The following is a 13,480-nucleotide window of genomic DNA, read 5'->3' on the forward strand; positions in this document are numbered from 1 at the left end:
CATGAAGGACTCTAATTTATCTGCTTTATTTTGTGCTTTTGGTGCCATATCTAAGAAGGCTTTGCCTGCCCCAAGTTCATGATGATTTACTACTTATTTCCATCTAAGAGTTTTATAGTTGTAGGACGTACATTTAGGTCTGTGATCCATTTTGTGTTAATTTGGGGGTTTATCATGAAGAAGGGGTCCAACATCATTCTTTTGAATGTGCATATCCTGTTGTCCCATGATCACTTCTTGGAAAGTCCATATCATTTTATTTTATTTTATTTTTTAAAGATTTTATATATTCATTTGACAGACAGAGATGACAAGTAGGCAGAGAGGCAGAGAGAGAGAGGGGGAGAAGCAGGCTCCCGCTGAGCAGAGAGCCCGAGGCGGGGCTTGATCCCAGGACCCTGAGATCACGACCTGAGCCAAAGGCAGAGGCTTAACCCCTGAGACACCCAGGTGCCCCGACCCGTCATATTAAATATGAAGCAAAGAAGCATGACTTTCAGATGATCCTAATAAAAGGTTAAAGGAAGACAACGTAGATCAGAAGTAGAAACCAGGTTACTTGCTGTCATTTGTTGTCATATCCTCTTTACATCCTGCACAATGAATCTGGGCTCTGGTAAAAACAACGTAAGAAACTTCACATGAATTAACCATTCTCTTCATTGGTCTTAACCTTTGCGTTTCTAGACCCTGTGACTACGGTAGCTACGGATCCTCGCAGTTTAAGGAGGGAGACCTTGGACTCAGTCCGCCTTTCCACGTGTGATATCTCTCTTTTCCGCACTGCGTCCTTCCCAGAAAGTGCCTCCTTCTTGTCCGTAGGTTTGCCCACAGCCTCATAAAGTGCCCCCGGCTGATCAAGATCTAGACTGACAGTCGCTAAGTAAGGTCACTTCAGGCAGCGGCGTGGGGGAACCTGGAGTACCCGGGGGGATACAGTGAACACGGCCCCCAGCAGAACGTTAGGTTCATGGTGTGCTCAGAACGTGGTCCTGCGGTTCAGAACCTGGTGAACCCCCCCTTAACAGGAAGTGTCGGTCTGTCTTGTCCAACACGTACACTGTACAAGTCCTTGTACAGAAAATATAGTGGGGTTTTTTTTATGTTCATCTATTTTTTATATGGTCAGGCTAATCTTGACCTGGAAAGTTTATACTTCAAACCTCAGTTCTCATCATTGTTCAGTCATTCTGGATCTGACGATCTCCTCAGGGCTGGTGGGACACTAGCCCAAGTCCCGCGCTCTCCTGTTTCATCTGGAGACTCCTCCCCACCCCACGTTCTGGTGGAAGGCGCTCTCCCAGGTTGCTGAAATATTGTCTACAGATGCTTCTTTCTCTGAAGCAAGGGACAGCTGACCCGAAATATTCTGCAATAATATTATGGCACAATTGAATACTGTGCATCTGTTATATTTTTATATGAATTGATGTCATGACACCAGATGGAAATGAAAAAGTAAGTTGTACACTGATGTGTGCCTTCAAGCTCCTTGTTGTAAACTTAACGAGAATGTGTAGGTTTGCCTCTTGGTGGTAAGAGGTCTGCAGCTAACGGGTTACCCCTGGGCATTGAAACTTGGATAAAAGATGCAGTGAGGAGAGGAATTTTATGGTATACTCTTACACATTTGACTGTTTTATTTAAAATAAGCATGTTTTGCTTCTATAATTAAAAAAACAAATGTTTTTATTTATTTATTTATTTATTTATTTTTTAAGATTTTATTTATGTATTTGACATACAGAGATCACAAGTAGGGAGAGAGGCAGGCAGAGAGAGAGAGAGGAGAAAGCAGGCTCCTCACTGAGCAGAGAGCCCTATGTGGGGCTTGATTCCAGGACCCTGGGATCATGACCTGATCCAAAGTCAGAGGCTGTAGCCCGCTGAGCCACCCAGGTGCCCCTTTAAATGACTTTATAAAACTGCTGATGTGATATCATTTTAAATCAAAGCTCCAGACTTCTTTTTAAACTTTTCTGCCATTATTTGTCTATTTAAGGTAACCGCTTATTCTTTAAGCCAATTTTGGTAATTTACATCCCTTAAAAATATTTACTTGGATTATTAAATTTATTGACATAAACACATTATTCCTTTATAATAAAATACATTTTCATGTAATTTACTCCTAACTGTTGATTTTGTGTGTCCTCTTTCTGTCTCTTGATTAGAACTGGCAAAGTTTATCTGATAATCGATTTTTTTAGTTTTAGTAATCAACTCAATTACTGATTATTATTTTTTATCTGTTTCGTGTATTGTGTTTGACTTTCACTATTTTCTTCTCTTTTATTTGGATTGATTTCATTTCATTTTTCTTTCTGATAGCTTTCTGAGTTGGAACTTATGATAAATGTATTCCTACGTAAGTTTCCCTCCCTGTCGGCTCCATCACACTTTGAGATGTGTGAGATGTGTGAGATGAGATATTTGCTATGTAGATCCCTCATTTCTTTTCAATCTAAATAGTAATTTGCAATTGTTTTTTCCCTTAAGATCTTTAAATTTGTACTTACATAAGATATTTTAAAATTCAAGATATTTTCGATGTTTACTCAATTTTGGATTATTTTTTCCAGTAGGTGGTTGACTATCTCCGTATTATTAATTTGTAGTTGTTTGCCCTGTGGCTCAGAATAACACCTTGGTGATTTCTTTACTTTGGAACTTACCAGTAGTTCCTTGTGGCTTTTGTTCATTTGTTTTCTTCTTTCATTTTTACAATGACTGTTTCCAGAGAGGTTCTATTTTGTCTTCTATAGTATCCCATATTTTGTCAGCTCAACTTTATTGAATGCATGAAGCACAACTATTTTTATTTACTTAGCCCATGGCTTGTGTTAGATGTATGTTAAACCCTCATTAGAACTGATGATTTGTCTATTTTCTGGATACTTGCTAGCACGTGCTTTCTGTGTTTCGAAGCTACGTTATTGGGTACATAAACGTTTACGAAGAATCTTCTTGTAACTTTTATCAGTTCGAAATATACTTTGTTTTTCTTTTTGTCATGACTTCTATTTTTGTCTGTTGCTTTTATCATTCCATTTTATTCGTTTTTATTAATATTTGCCTGATGTCCGTCCTTTCCTACGTAATCTTGCTGTTTGCATTCTCTGGGGAAGAGTCCGTGACTAGGCGTGAAATGCAGTCCCGTATCTTCTTTTCGCACTTGTTTTTATTCCGACCGTGTGCTGACTTGTCCTGCATATTGTGTGTTTTCTATTTCCCCTCCTTTCTCTGGGTTTTTATTACCATTTAGGTTTTAACCCCTTTTTCTCTGATTTTTTTTTCTAGTTTCTACTCATAAATTTCGAACACACTTAATGAATCTTTCTTTCTGTCAATATCCAGTATTAATAAACTTCTTTTTTCCACCCAACCCAGATAAAACCTCACCAGGCTTTTTTCTACCTGCTCTGGTCCTGGGATTTGGGAGGGTTCCTGTTCCAGGTAGTTACCGCTACATGTCTTATAACCAGCGTCTATTAAGTGGAACGATAAGTTCTCCTGGCTTCTTTACTCACTCATGGTGCTTCTACCCCTGGTCTTTAAAAAAATTATTTATTTTTTGCTCCCACTTTTCTTTAGTCTGGGTTCCAGAAGAGTTCCAGGCCTGAGGCTGTCAAAACTTGGAGAGAGGACAACATTCATTTCCGATTCTACGTCTGGAGGGGATTTTCTTCAGTGAGTAGATGTGAAGTGACAGCTGATGTCGAGAAAGGGCTTCAGGATGGGCCTCGGGCCTGGGGGACAGGACGGTCCCAACAACAGAGCGAAGGCCGGTGATTCCTGACCTCCTCAGCGCTCCACAGAGGCCTTTCAGCAAAAGGTGCGGTGAACCCTCCCGCTCAGAGCAGGGCAGCGGGCTTGCACGGGCTCGTACTCCCTGAGCGCCCACCCACCTGAGCGAGGCCACTGGTGTGGGCCGGGCCCACCCGGCGTCTCCATGGCCGGGAGCAGACAGAGCCCATGAGCGGCCGAGAGGGCCTCTGCCGCGGTGGTGTGTCTTCATTCCGCAGACATCTCCGCATGTCCTCGGACCCACGGCGTCTGCGTTCAGCATCCGCACAGCTCTCCCCGCTTCACACCAGAGTGAGGCAGAGAGTCCCCTGCCTCAACCCCAAGGCCCTTCCAGCAGGCGTTGACCACAGGCTCATCTCAACTCTGACCTGTCCAGGCCCCCGCATCTGGCCGCTGTCCCAGGTGTCCCGTGGAAACTTCTCACCTGAGGTCCCTGCACAGCCGGTTGCTGGATCCCTTAACGTGCTGCGGGATCTCATCCCTTGGCCACTTCATCCTGCTTTGGGTGGGTGTCTCCCCTCGGGACAGCATTCCCCCCTCACCTCTCTGTGCTCCATCTCAGCCTCCCACAGCGACCTCCCTGCCTCTGCCCGGACGGGAGATACTCAGAATTTTGATCATCAGGTTCAGTGGCGTCTGACCTCTTAATTCTCCTTCCTGAGGCCAAGCAATCTCTAACAATGAATCTGATCCTGTCCTTCTCCTGTGGAAGATGCTCGTGGTGACCCCTGATGGCCGTCTACTTCCATTCACAGCCCCTGTGGTCTCTGACCCGGGCTTGCGCGCGGCTGCTCGTGGGGCTCACAGGCGGGGAGGGAAGCGGCAGAGCCCGGAGGTGCCGCTAAAGCAGACGGAGGCTGCTTTCCACTCAAAGCACGGAAATCCCCGGCTTGAATGGCGGCAGCAAAGAGGGCAAGTTGCTAGAGTAGGGCGTCTGCTGCGAGCCTCGATGTCCCGCTCCTCAGGGAGGGAGACGGCGGCTGCCTTGCTCCCCCCGTGTTACCGGAGCCCTCTGTGGTGGCCTCCAGGACAAGGAGGAGAGCCATGTCTCCACTCAGATTCCTTCTCTCCGCAAGAGGACCCTTTGCGAGAAGGCGCAGATGGGCTGAAGCCTGGGAAGCACCTTGCGACCTGGGGGCTGGCCTCACGGTGAAGACCCAGGGCCTCGCTCAATGCCTCACGCCAGTTATGAACTCAGTACACATCTGGCGAATGAGCAAAGGGTTCTCTGCTCATCTCACATGTTTGATGTATCCTTACTCCTGTGATAGCGTCAGATGTCAGATGACATGAGTCAAAAGTTAACATGCTGGGTTTTACGACTTACATCTGGTTTTACTGAGACGAGGTGCACTTAAAGCCAGATGTGCCCTGTGTTCCTTTATCCTCTTAAATATTGCTTCTCATCATTCATAGTTTGGACGACGGTTAAGGTTATAATCATACATACAATTGACATTAGTTGATACAGTTGAGTCTATCCAGGAACTATCCCAAATTTGCAGTTCATCGCTGACTGCTACATTTTGTAAGACAATTTTGTAAGACAATTTGTAAGACAATTTCTTTGGCTACAGAAAGAATCATTATCCTTCCTAAAATTTCTCAGTGTCCACGTACCAGGGAAGGCAGGAGCTGCATGGAGTAGAGCGAGGACACTGTTCTACCTTCAAATCTTAGGATGGAGCCATGTGCGACCCATAGGGCCACAGAGGAGACGCCTTCCCATAGTGTGGGGGGCAAATGGATTTTAAGAACCGGCCTCGTGGACACGTGGTTCTTAAAAACATGACACGAGCTCCAAATGCTTCTGCTTCTAACGGACTGTCCCGTGAAGGAAACATAACAACTTTGCTATGAATGTTAAACTACCTTTTCATTTTATTTTTTTAAAGTTATTTATTTATTTATCTGCTAATCTCTGCACCCAACATGGGGCTCGAACTCACAACCTTCCAACATCAAGATTAGCATGTTCTTCTGACGGAGCCAGCCAGACACGCCCTAAATTTTAAACTTTTAAATGGAGTCAGTTCTGAGCAATTTCACTTTGCTTTTGTGAGTAGAATTAAAACAAATGAAGGAGAAAGTGCCTCAAGGCACAGCATGTGTATTAGAATCCGCAGCACAAACCTCTCCTTGTATTTCAGGAGCAGCCTGGTGGTCACCTTCTCGACCACAGCTGGCCCAGGAATGCACAGACCCACACACACACAACAGGGCTTCGGCCCTTGGGAAGTTAGATGTTTCACAGCTAATGCATTCATTTGATTGTTTAGTCTGTGACTTCAAAATAATCACCTGGACCTCATGGAACCTCGTTCATATCCACAGCTTTCCCCACGCAGTACCGCTGACTTGGGACATAAGCAGCATCTCTACACACAGAGAGAATAGTTGTGTCTTCATGGCTTTTATGCTCCGACCTAATGTGCAGAGAACCCTTCCAGACGACGCTCCCGCCACAGTTTGGAAGTGACTGATCTGTGAACAGTCACCAAACAATAGGTTTTTTGCTTGGTTTCTGTCTTTTTTTCTCATAGCATTAGATAAGCAGTTTCTTTGCATTCCCCTTACATATGTGCTCTGTTTTTCCTCCCCGTTCAGTTAATCTGGCGAGAGTGGCCCTGAAATGAACAGGAGATTTGCACCATGAACCTCCCTGTGATTCTGCACAGTGAGGAGGGGTGAAGTGATATTGCACAACGGTGAGTTCCGGGGATGCAGAAAGACAGGAGTCAACGGAAATAATAGTGTTAGAGGTTCTTCTGAAGCAGAGTTTAGATTTTGTAATCCTTTTTGCATTGTAGGTAATTGAAAGAAGGTTTCATAAAAATTTTCCTTAGGGGGGTACATGTGAGCACATCATTGTGTTTAAAAATAAGACGGTATTTCCTGAAAAGGTAAGAGGAGTGGAACGGTCAACTCTGTAATACTTCACAAATACGTCTTTTTAAAATTGGCCTTTGTGTTGTTTCAAAGGAATGTTTCCTGCTATTAGAAATAGTAGTGAAATCGTGGTTTATTACTTCCTAAAGAATACAAGATCTTTAACTGAAGTTTATTATCAGTTTGCCTAAAAGTTACTTTCCTGCCCCATCTGGGTAAAATCCCAGCGTAAACAATTGATAAGCTCAGTTGCAACTAAGAAAAAGGGAGCCGTGGGACAGGGTGGGAACGTGCAGTATCGGTTTTCTGTCCTGGAAGTCTGGGGTGATTTATTTTCTGGAAGAAAAGGAGCATAACAGAAAGTGACTTCATTTTAAGGATTTCTTTATTTTTACCTATACCCTCGATTTACCGAGGTATCATAACTCAGAAGCAAACCAGATGAAACGGAAGAAACCCGCCCACTCCTTCTGCTGGGCCACTTTGCAGGGCAGCCCGCACGACGGAGAGTGGCGGCTGAGGGGCGGCCCTCCTCTTTGAATTTCCTTGCTTTTGTAAATTTGTCAGTCCAGCCATGAACTTTGTTTGAACAGAGTTTGGCACTTAGTGGAGGATTGTATTGTATTGTAACTCACAGTGTAACACATCTTTCCTGTATTTATTTTAAATAAAGGCTTTCTAGAAGCCAAAGGGCTTAAGCCGTCAGAAATAAAGAAGTAAAGTGTGCGTCCAGACCCTGTGAACGCTTCATGTCCACACCCCAGAAGTTTCCGCAAACCCAGAACTGCCGGGAGGCCTCACTGGCGACAGGAGGCGAGGGCCAGTGGCTCGGGGAAGATCGGGGGCTCCCCCGGGAACCTGATCTAGGCAGGGGCTTGGCGGGGAGAGAGGGAGCAGAACCCCAACCCACATTTCACATCGTGCTTGGGAATGTCTACATCAGATCCTAAATGGACATAGCTTTTAAACGTCTCTAATTTGGGGTGTGGCTCCAGGATTCGGCGAGCCTTGTCCATGCCAATGACATCCTAAGCAAACAAACAGAATTGTAAAAACCAGCGAAGAAAAATCGAACGGTTCTGGACACGGCCCGCATTTCAAGAGAATGAGCACAACTTGGAACAACAGTTCTGATGCTTTCGGATACTTGAAAACCGTGTGTTCAGGGAAAATGTGATTGTTCATGTTGATGCTGTCAGCAAGTCCATGATGAAGGAGACCCTGTCTCTGAGGAGAAGAAGGGATGTGTGTCCCCACGGACATACGGTCAGCATTCGTGGATGGTCTCACGTTCTCCTTCTTCTTGTCCTCGATAACGCTCTTCCTGGTTAACAGACCAGGTCATTCCTGCAAATTCTCACTGTATCGTAGGTTCATGGTTTTGCCTCCAAACTACTGTGACGAACACTGTCTGAGTATTTTCTTGGTAAAAATGATGTTGGGAATGCCGTCCATTCCGCCCTCCCTTCTTTCACGAACATGCAGGAGAAATCTCACTGAGGCACCAGGTTTAGGACATACTGTTTTTCTGTGGAAATGTGTGCTTCTCGTTTTATAGGTTGTGCCAATCTTGTCAAAGCTGAGTGCTTCCCTCTTTGCTCTGGGTGCCAGGAAGCTCAGGGGAAGATTCCGCACCCCCCCCCCAACCACACATAGGATCCATGTGCACCTGTCTTAAACCTGGGTGAGCTCCTCTGGACCCTGATTGCATCTTTTTCTACTTCCCGCCCCTCACCCCCGACCTAATTCTTCAACTGCTTATGCTATCTTCCTATGTTTTATGCACTAACAACAACAACAGTTCACACCCTTTGGGAAACCGAGACAGAATCCCATACAGATTCCCCTTCCACCAGTGCGTAAGTAATCCTGCACGCACATTATGTGGACGGAAGACCGACAATGTCCCTTGCTGAGTGACAAGTGCCCCTTGGGTGACACAGACGCCCTGGGGGGTGTGATGTGACATACACAGGGGCACACTGCTGATGAACAGAATGAGAACTGGATGGAGAGGTCGTGACACCTTCCAAGAAGGACTAACAGAAAAGACAGGTTTGGTTTTGTCTATCCGTAGAAGTACTTTGAAAACAGCCAAGGCCAAGGCCATGGTGTCTGGCTGGCGGGCCCGTTGACATGAGGGTTGGTGATGTGGGCCTGGGTGGCCCTCAGGACTCTCCCGTCAGGGCTGCTGGCTTTGTACCCCGCCCCTGGCCTGCACCAGCCCATCAGGCCCCGGGGGAGGGGTGGTACACGTCTGTCTGGTCCCTTGTCACCTGTGCAATGAGACAACAGTGGCACCCGTTCCCGTAAAGTGAGATACAATGGACGCCCCATGAGGGTTTTCTACACAAGAAGAATATAAGAAACATTCCTGTTGAAGTTAGGCCTCACTCTCAGGCCTGCATCAGAGCGTGCAAGGTGGGTGGGCGACTGAGCAGGGCGCGTCAGACACACACTCCGCCAATGGAGCCAGCCGGGTGCCCCCTGTCATCTTGTACTTTAAATCATGCCTCCCTATTTTTAACATTTGAAATATTTTAAAAATGTTTCAATGTGTAAGATGCGTCAGCAACCTGATATTGTTTCCCCCTTCACGCTGTTGGCATGAGGAGCTGTGCCAAGCGAGAGAACACGGACGTGTGCTTCTCAGTGACTCAGGACAATTCAGCGACTCAACAGGAGATCGAACTGTTTGCCGCTCTCCAAAATTGATTTGGGCCCCCCGAGTTTACTGTAATGCCGTTGGTTCAGGATCCGTTTGGGGCAAAGACAAGCAAAGACAGGCAGGTAGGAGATCACTTTAGGGGAGAGGAGGAGGAGTGTCGTTTCTGTGGAGACTACACTCGCTTTGTTAATCCGTTTCTTTGGTGAAGGTCCTGCCTCCACTCACATACAAGCTCAGCGTCTTTTTTGAAGAAGACAAAATACTAGCTAGCCACAGCGCCTTGGGCCGGGAGGGCATCCGCTGGGTGGATAAGCTCACCACAGTGGACAAGCTCGCTTGTTGGAAGCCCCTGGGGGAGCGGCATTCAGAGACACAAAGTACAGGGGTCTCCTGCCGCGGGGGAACGGGGAGTCGTCTCATGGGCATGCGTTCCAGGTTTGCAAGGTGGAATGAGTTCTGGCTGTGAGTGCTGGTGACAGTTGCACAGGACTGGAATGTGCTGAATTGGACACTTACAGTGGTTAAAATGGTCAGTTTTACATTACGTATATCGTACTGCGATGGTCACCCCCTAAAATGTACCTAGCCTCCCTCACCAACGAAATGTCCTAACTTCTTATGACAACTGATCCACATCTTCTTTCCATATTGTTCTGTTTCCAACTCCACCCAACCCCCAAATGCCAAATTCTTTCCTTCAAGCTGAGACTGGGGCAAGGCCCTTGCGATATCGGGCAAAGCCTTTGCGGCCCACAGTGTAGGCGGCCTGGCTGTTTGCCTTACTTTATTCTGGTTCTCTCAGCAAACTTTGCATAAACATGCACGTGTAATCAGTTACGCACCATGAAACATAATGAGATTGTGGGGCAGACAAAGTCATGGTTTTGCTATCCTAAGACAGGGTGGTGTTAAGAGGTCACAACTTACCTGTTAAGTAATGAACAGACTGTAGGGATTATGAGAAAATGTAATGGGAAAAACAGTCCCTCTGCTGACATGGAAATCTTTCACAAGAGGATTGCTTTTTGAATTTGTCTTTCCTTAAGTGAATTCTGCTCCATGGTCTCCTTCCTTTTCTTCTTCAACCCATTAAGAACCACATCTGTGGAATTGCGGATCAGCTATCCAGCCAGCTGTTGCCCAAAGTCTTCTGCTTTGCTTGAAGTTAAGAACAGATCTGAGGGCCCTCTACCTGCTGGGAAGTCCTGATGTAGTTACCACCCCCTGCACGTGACGGCGACCCCAAATAAGTCTTAAAAAACAAAACAAAACAAAACAAGAAAACTGCCACTTTGACTCTAAATTGTCCTGAACGTAAAAGACCAAACAAGAGACACAACTTAGAAGTTACAGTAAACATGGGAGGATTTGGGCATAGATCACTTAGGGGTGTGTGTGTGTGTGTGTGTGTGTGTGTGTGTGTAAGAAAAGGATATTATCTATTTTTTTGCTACAGTTCATCACCTTCAAGGGAATAAAGCTTAAAAAACCAGAACTAAGATAGTTTCCTACACCAAGATTAAAGACCTTCTTTCTGCTGGTTACCTCCAAAGTCAACCCTCTGAAACCATTCTGTAGAAGACTATTTAAAATATCATTACAACTTTGCCCTCCTTCTCCACAGGGGATCACCCTGTATTAAATTCCTCTTCCTCCATATTCTAAATGCAGTGTATTCTCTTAGTTTCCAAGTTCTGTGAAAAAAATTAAGACTTTAGGAAAAAAAAAACATCAGGTTAGGATTGGGGCAATATTTATGAAACCATCAATGATTAAAGAAATAGCCAATTTCCATTTACACATGAAATTGTTACCTACTCTACATGATATGAAGGTGGTCAACAGGTATTCTGTTCCTAAAACAGTCCATACCTTGGAGTAGTTGTCGACAATTTAAAATTTCCCCCTTGTCCACTCTTAAATCTGTAAATTTAAGTTAGTTCAAAGAGCTAATTACCCTTAGACTTAGGTGCCACTGTCATTCTTCTTCCTCAGATGTAATTTGGGATATAGGATACAAATTTGCACAGAGATAGAATTAACATTAAATATTTACTAATAAGCAGTGCACTTAAATTTTAAAGCATGCATATTTAATAAATATTTTTTAGTTTGTCTTGGATTTCATACTTTAAAGAGTTTCAGTTCCAGCTTTCAGACAGACAAGACCTTTGCTGGGCTTCTTTTTGTTTGTTTGTCTCTTACTCTTAGCTCTTCTTTAATGGAACCCTTCCAGAACCTTTCTGATCCAAATATTCACCAGTCATGTTCCCACCTAAGCTCTGCAGACAAGCCACTGAGCGCTGTTGCATTAAAATGCCATTTTCCTTAGCTTGAAAGAGCAGAGTCCCAAATGCTGAACAAATAATTCATTAGACAATCACAAGAGAAAGTGTGTTTTCTTCTCCATCTATCTCATTCAGCAGAATTATTGCTTGCGATAAAGTTGTAAATAGCCAAATATGTATGCAACCAGTAATCCGGTAATATCATGGTTCTCCACCCAAATATTGTAATTAAACATTTCAAACGAGGTGAACCTCTTTTGAGGGATTTCAGGGCTTTGTATTTTGTGCGGAAACAGTGTCCTTAATCTTTCATAGCTACTTGAAGTCTTTGCAGATATTATTAAACACTTGAAATTTTAGCAATGCTAAACATGTTGTAGGAGTAGTATGGGAAGCTTTGCTAAATATTTTATTTTTATACCTCCCCGTGCCCCCCCACACCCCCGTCCCAGAATAAGCTAAGAGTGCATTGACAAACGGACCTCTGCCAGTGGCTTGGTGCACAAATAATGTAAACACTCTCTCGCCGGGCACTGTGGCACCCTCAGCAGCATCAAGACCTGCTGGCTGGCAAGCTGCTGTTTTTCCAGAATGTAACCCTGGCTTGTCTCTCGAATTACATTCTCAGATTCTGCATGCATTGTAGAGAAAGGGAGAAGGGAAATCTTTTAAAAGCACGGTATTATTGTAGAACTGGCTCTGCCCTCAGTGAGATCACATGTGGGTGATAAGCAGGCTACAGAAAGGAGGCAAGTCATGAAACTCACAATTATATGTGGAGGAGTTTGGAAGTTTTGCTGACCAAACGTCCCTTGATCTAACTTGTCAATTTTGAACATATGGAAGTTATTAGAGCAATACTGTAGTCTTAAATAGACCCAAGAATGTAGTTAACAAAGTGGATTTTTACCGTTGACTCAAATCCGTTCCCAAATAGGACAAACACAACTATAAAATTCCAAGTGTGCATATTATAATCTTTGTGTGTGCACACGTATAACACGTGAGGATTTCTCTAAGTCTGTATACGCCATTTATATCCGTGGAATTAGTTCATCTGGGGGGTACTTTCATTTGTGAATTGTCACAGGGTACTGTAATGAGTTGTGCTCATTCAATACTTTTCTGTGAACCAGACTTAAATTTGATTAAGAATACAGGCCATTTAAGCACTCATCCCCCAAACCTGCAACAATTGCCAAAGACCTTTACCTCTGTGCCTGCTATCCTAATTAATGCAGACCATTAATCACAAGGAGCTTACATTTTAGGATTCGAAGATCCTTCTCGCAAAGGTCCACCCCCTCTTGCTGCCTTCTTCCTCCACCGACACACACACACACACACACACACACACACACGCACGCACACACGTGCAGAATGGCCCCTGTGTCTGAGAGTCCAGCTTTGCAGGCACAAGCTCCTCCCTTTGGAGCTCGTCCTTAGTAGTTTCTGTTGTAAATGCCCTAAGTTGGAGAGGGCCCGAGCTGCATCAGCAGTCGAGTGTGAGCGAGCGTTGGGCGCCGAGAGAGAAACTGCCACGGCGGAAGGTGACGCCGGACTGCAGCGCTGATGGCGAAGCCCAGCTACGTCGGTGTCTTGGACGGAATCCATCTCCACTGCGGAGTTATCACGAGGAGAACAGAACAATATGGCCAGGAGCCTGGTGGGAGAAGACAGTGCTCCCCTCCGCAGGCCAACTCCCTCGCTCTGCGTCATCGCTGATTCAGGGGCGCGCCCCTTCTCTTTCTCCTCTTCCCCTCTCCGCGTTCCTCCGCCCCTTACCCGTCTGCGCCTCCCCCTCCCCCCGCCCCGTGTACCATGATTG

Source organism: Lontra canadensis, unplaced genomic scaffold, assembly GCF_010015895.1.
Source record: "Lontra canadensis isolate GAN:19392208 unplaced genomic scaffold, GSC_riverotter_1.0 scaffold44, whole genome shotgun sequence".
In the NCBI taxonomy this organism is placed as follows: domain Eukaryota; kingdom Metazoa; phylum Chordata; class Mammalia; order Carnivora; family Mustelidae; genus Lontra; species Lontra canadensis.